The sequence below is a fragment of the Myiozetetes cayanensis genome, unplaced genomic scaffold (assembly GCF_022539395.1).
Source record: "Myiozetetes cayanensis isolate MyiCay16 unplaced genomic scaffold, myiCay2020 scf3, whole genome shotgun sequence".
In the NCBI taxonomy this organism is placed as follows: domain Eukaryota; kingdom Metazoa; phylum Chordata; class Aves; order Passeriformes; family Tyrannidae; genus Myiozetetes; species Myiozetetes cayanensis.
Genome location: NW_026087521.1, coordinates 48,422,248 through 48,428,579, shown reverse-complemented (window position 1 = coordinate 48,428,579; position 6,332 = coordinate 48,422,248). Strand labels below are relative to the sequence as shown.

At 45.0% G+C, this 6,332-nt stretch overlaps 1 protein-coding gene across 1 annotated transcript in view; it reads right to left on the bottom strand.

Annotated features, from left to right (window-relative positions):
• FAM234B (family with sequence similarity 234 member B) overlaps nucleotides 1-6,332 on the bottom strand; it is a 406,169-nt gene that overhangs the window by 346,318 nt on the left and 53,519 nt on the right. The gene's annotated exons all lie outside the window — the stretch shown is intronic.

The window sequence follows — 6,332 nt, the reverse complement described above, 5'->3', positions numbered from 1 at the left end:
CAGGGCTGTGTCTGACTCAGTGTGCAGTACAGAGACCGCAGCCTGGAAAAACTACTGACGATGATCCAGCTGAGTAAGAGAGGCCCACAACAGCATCTGTTTATAAAACCGAACTTCTGGTTGTCATAAAAAAAAAAAGTATAGTTACAAATGTGGCAACAGGACTTCAACAATACAATCATGCAAACAAACAGTGGGTTGGCAGGGGGGATCACGGGGCTGGGTGAGTCACCGCATCCCCTCCCTGTGCTGTATGGAGAGAAGTCGCTGAGGTTGGCAGCATGGGGGGGTTTCAAATCAGACCCGTGGTGTTGGCATGGACAAGACTTTCAGGAATATATCAAGGAGCAGAGATCCTCAAAATGCAGCTCTGGCCTTTGTGGTGACTCTGGAATAACTTGGCCAGATGGTGGTGGTTTGCTTCCACAGAGAGAGAGTAGGCAAGGAAGGAGAAATAAGGAGCTTGTTATTCACAGTTTTCTGAGGTCAGCATTTCTTGTCATCTTAAAGACCTTTAAAAATAGATCCTTTGCATTTGCAGAGAATTGGCTGGTGGAGTTGTCTTGTGGATGCTACAGGCAAGATTGAGTGGGGATGTGCTTGAGATATGGGTGAAAGGGGAAGAAGTTCGTCAGAAAGCATCCGTGTTAAAACGTGGTCCATATTGTGATAGAGTTGGTGGTTTGCTACAGCAGTGAATCAACCCTGTCTTTGCAGAGGCCCAGCAAGAGATAAGCAGATACCAAAAAAAAATACCTGGCAAAGGCCTTTCCCGCTTTAATGAAGATGACATTGGATTTCCTTTATTTGAAAGACAAAGCTGGTTCTCTTTGAAATCTACATGGATTAAAAGATCTTGCTGTTTTTCAGATTATTCCTTATGTCTGGTGTTATTGATATGTGTCTGGTCTAATTTTAGACTATAGCAACCTGCTTATAAACAGAGCTATGGATAAAACAGCAGCAAAGATGACACATATGGTGGGCAAAGACAATCCCGTGGGAAGATTTCCACTGACGGAAAATAAACATAGGGTCTTTTTTCCTCAAGGACAGAATAAGCCTAACTGGGTTTAATACCTATGGGTTAGAATGTGCTTCTTACATACAATAACCAGGGAAAGGAAAGTTTATTTGCTTACCCTGAAGAAGGGGTAGCAGCATTGAGCTGCACCATCCATTTGCCCTTCTCCGTTCCCCCAGCACAGTTTATTGGAGCCCCACACAAAATACTAGATTACAGGATCTCAAAGCAAACTCTGTGGATCAGAGTTCAGCTGTGTCTCTGCCCCAGACCTCTTCACAAGTGACTGCCCACCTACCAGAGAGCAGCTGCCTGCACAATCACAGAATTGCTATCTGAGACCCAGTACCCAAGACACCTGCATCAAAAAGACACTCACATGGGGAGTGGAGCCCCCGTGGAGGGGGTGGAGTCCCCTAAGAGGCCGGGTATGAAGTGAGCCGTGACTGGCAAAGGGTTATTTTTTGTTCAGAGAGAGCAAACTAGTTTTGTACAAACTGCTCTCTAGCCTGGGAGGCTGTGACAGGCAATTGCCAATATCAGAGGCTTTGCAGGAAGGCAGCGGTGTTCTGCAGTGTCAGCATCAGCTTGCCCACAGGAGCACTGCTTCCTAGCTCTCCATCTGGAAGTGTTGGTGCCCAGCCAGGAGAGTAAAGAAAAGTAACCCAACAGGCCACATAGGCTGTGACCATGGCCCTGGAGAAGCATTGGTACCCTGCCAACAACTGGTTTCATCTCTGTTGCTAGACCTGTCAAGCCAGGTATGACAGGAGGTAACAGAACATGTCAAGTGAATAAAGGTGTGGATAGATGCTCCTGTTTGGGAGCAATGCTGCAATGCTGCATGTCGACAAGATGATGGTTTAAGCAAGAGATGGTACCCCCCTAATGTCAAGGAATAATGTGGTCAGGGGAGAGCTCAGCTTCCACTGAGCAGATTGGTAGCTCTTTAGGATATTTTCACCTTGCGTCTGGATACGGAGAAAGAGCAGAAGGGAGTGAAAGGTAAAGGTAGGAGAAAGTTTCAAGTTGATGTGTCAGGTTTTCTGTAGCTGTTTGTCTGTGTATGGAGGGTTAGCCCAATAAGTCTTTATGTGTGTGTGGCTGAGAATCAGCTCTATTCACTCATCTAGAGAAGAGGCTGGTCTTTATGTGTGTCTGCAGCAACTTCTCCCTTTAGGGTGTGTAGATTCCACAAGGCAGGTTGCAATAGAAAACCCATGACATGAAAAGTCTCATCATGAGATCAGAAGTCTAAAGCATGCTGCAGGTTTGACACACTAAGGTTGAATTGCCTCAAATCCCTACACCATAATCCATGGTGCCCCTTGACCTAAGCACCACCCATTTCACAGGTTTTTCTGAATGCCTGCAGTCTGCTAATAGGAAATAGTCAGGTCAAAGCCATGAGAATTTAAGCTGTGAGAATCTGGGTTAGCATTTCCACAAGCAATGAGAGGGTGAAGCTTTTCCACGCGTGCCATGCCTTTGCTAAAGTTCCTCCCAGATAAGCAGCTGCTGTTAATCTGCTTGTATTGCCATGCTCCACACATTTGCAGACATTACTACTGTCTGTGAACAGCAGCCCTGGGCTAACAAGGTGAGCATCCACAGTGACATTAGATAAGACAAACATTCAGCATTCTCAAGACCAGAGCAAACCCAGATCAAAGGAGGAATGGACAATAATAACTGGGACATGGGGTGTGGAGTTAGGAAGCATGGTCAGGCTTGGCTTGAAGCATCTAGAACAGATTGTTTCTAGAGAGTGGAGATGCTAGGAGAAATAGGTCATGGTCTCTCTGCACTTTCTGCAGATGCGAGAATCTCTGCTTGGGAAAGATCTGTAGCTGACTTCTCATGCTCTCTGGAATACTTTCAACATGAAATTAACTATACGCTATTTAGATATCCTTTCCTGGCTAACTATCTGCAAATACACATTTCACCTTAAGCACCCCTCAGCCTAAATAGCATGTCTTGCTACCTAAGGATACTTATACTCCTTCCTCTCTCTAATGCCTGCTGTTTATTCTGTGCGTTATCTTGCTAGCAGGTTGCAGGACAAATGGAAGTGATGAGTTTCATGGTGTTCACTACTTCTATACCTATCATGACCGGAGAAGGTGCAGTTGAGCCTGAGCTAATGTGTGGGTTTAAAGAAATAGAAACCAGCAGGTTTCATACTGCTCTGTAGTGGTGTAACTGATGTGTTTGTGTGCATATTGCAGGGTTATCCATGAGATACAGTAATTTGCATAGGCATAGGCTACATCTCAGAGCCATATGATAAACTGCATTTGTCACCTCTGACTGGGCAGGGTTTCAAATGTGAGCATTCACCCACTGGAGAGGAAAGGGCGGTAGTTCCTGTATTTATAGCTTCACTCAGTTTTGAGGAAACAGATATAGGAAGTCCCACCTTTATGGATTTGATCATTAATGCGTCTTGTCATGTTCTTGTCCCTCCAAGGACTGCTAGATGTCCAGTACTTGGGGCAGCTGACTTTACAAACTCAATGGTACAAGAAAAGGGTGGATTACAGTCAACAGTGAACAGATGTGACTCTTCCTGTGCGGAGTTTAATTTTGATTTGTGTTGTTTTCTCTCTGGTTTTTTTTTAGATGTCAGGGATGATCTCTTCCTAAGTAATTTGGTAAACTGTAAGAAGAAGAAAACCTGCTGAAACATCTACATCTGATTTTTCAAAAATCTCTCAGGATTGCCAGACTGACCGATCTTTTGAAAGTGCATGATAGGTGTTGAATTGAAAATGCTCTGGATTTATAGTTTTTTTGTGGGAATGGTTTGTCACAAAGTTTTAACAGGCAAGAATGGCAGTAGTTCCTTCCAGAACTTTAGCATTATGAGTGAGATCTGTATCAGAATACATTCCCCATATCCCACTTATCACAGCTGGGAAGACCCAGAAGTTCCCTTGTTCCTTAACAGGAATAAAAAAAATTGATATGGGCATGAGATAAGGAGACTATTTCTATCCTAATTTCATAGTAATTGGAATTTAGTTTTGTCCTCCCATGTGGAAAGTACTATACACTTTGTTTTTATGTTAGAAAGGGAGATATGATTCTCCTGTGTGGTCAGTGGACCGGCATCTCACACTGTCTGACAAATATGTTGTGGTCTCTCCAGAAGATTCTACCAGACTGGTTAAATGACAATTCATTTGTAACTGCTGAAGGTACTTGAGCTAGTTCTTAGGGGGTCAGGTAGCCCAGAGGTGCCTTGCCTTCCCAGGTGTTGTTGAATGGGCTGAGGTTCTGAACACATGGAGGAGGGAGCACGAGCTGGCTGGTACTCCAGAGACCTGAACCTGGGAAAATTTAACTTTTTTCTGAGCTCTGGTGTAAAAGATGGTGTGATGAGATGAGAGCCATCTGAAATTAAGTGGTCTTCCCCTGCTTTTATAAAAACAGGGGAACTGCAGTCCCCATCTCATTTTCTCTTACTTTAGGCTCTATCTTAGTCTCTTCCTTTTTTTCGTTGGAAACAGCCCAGCTGAAGGCATTTGCTTATAATGTGCAAATGGTACCTCTGCCCTGGCAGACCCATCTGAGCTGTCACTTTCCACAAGAACCTCCCCATTCCACATCAAAGAGGTGATGGTTGTTGGTATTCTCCACCTGCACATGAAGGTCTCTCTCTTCCATTCGGGCAACCAAAGAGGTTTTCTTTATTGCTTTCTCCTGCTCCTGCTTCTCTGTCTTCTGTGATTGTTGTACCATGCAGTACACACTCCTGATCGCTTCACCAACAGCTTTTACTATATTAATGGAGCAAAAACTATCCTACAACCACCAAGAAGTGGCATAAGTTGACAGCGTCTTACTGTTCTCCTTTCATTAAGTGCTGACGAAGTGAATTTGCTGCTTGATCATCCTGCGTCCTGGACTGCAACTTTGTTATTGGCTGTAGAAACGGGCCTTGGCGAAGTGGCCAAGGCAAGGGCGGGTCCGTTTGCCCTGTGGTTGGACAATGGGACTTGTTTCTATTTATCTGCTGCTCCTATGATCTGTTTGCACGTGTTGCACTCAAGGTTTGCTGGACTTTCTTCTTAGAGCATATGTTGGTGTCCTGAGAGAGCTGGAGGATCTCATTCTCCAGCCAGAGGTAAGGCTTGGAAGGGGCATGAAGACTTCGTATTTGCTTCTCACTCTTTGCCATAACTTTCATTTTTTGAATTTCAGGATGCATTTATTTAAGTACCATTGTAGCGTCACAGGCTCTACAGATACGCAGGGAGAGTGCTAGCCTAGGAGGATAGATGGCAGAGACTGCAAGGGACCCAGCACGTTAACAAACCAAACAGGCAGATCACTTTTGCAACTAAATGGAAAGAAAAGCCTGGGGAAGGCTTGCTATTGGTGTCCATACTGGTCTCCCAGTCCAGGGAAGGGTTGGTGTGAGCAGGAAAAGCACCAAGATCAGTGAGGAGGTAGGAGAAATAAAAAAGGGAAGTGTAGCTGAGATGGAAAGACAGGCTGGACCTTGACAAGGTCAGGGCAGGACAGAGAGGGCTGAACATCATGGGTGATGCAGCCAGTAAGGGTAACAACTTCAAGCTCCAAGTTCCTGAGCCAAGTGCAGAGGGTTGGCAGGAGGCTGGGAAGTCCTCTCCTTCCTGTTGCTGTTGCATGGCAGAGGGAGGGGACAATCTGTTTTTTGCTTTTCCATTCCCTGACAGAGGGGGAAACGATTCCTGTGACTGCAGAGCAATGGTTCCCTTCTGAAAGAGGAAACATCCACTTGTGTCACACTGTGGGCCAGCTTCTCAGTTTATTTGCAGCAGGACAGAACTGGAACAACTTGCATTGATTTCATAACAGTCTTTCTGATTTTGAATCAGGGATTGGAGCAGTGACACCGTGCTGCGAAGCTGGTGGTAAAGAGAGAATTTGTGAGGGGGAAGACCTCTTACCTCAGCACAAAGACTGAACGTTTAACTAAGCTCTGTCTCTCCTTCCTTGCTCCCTACTTCTTGCCAGCTCTCCACTGGACTTTTGAGAAGGAACATAAGTTATGCTTTGCTTCCCCTTGTACACACCCACTCCCTGTCTGTGCCTTATGCATTCATAAGCACAAAAATTCTCTTGACTCCATTCCTTCTCCTTTTGTAATGTACAGTCACCACTTGCATGGTTCCCTCATGCTTGAGGCAGGATATGGGCAGGAAATAATAGCACGAGATTCAAACTGGAAAAATGCAAGCCTATTATCTGGGGGAAAATAAACTCCAAGTTAGCTGTTCAGAGGGCGTGAGTCTTTGGAACTTGCAAGAGAAATAAA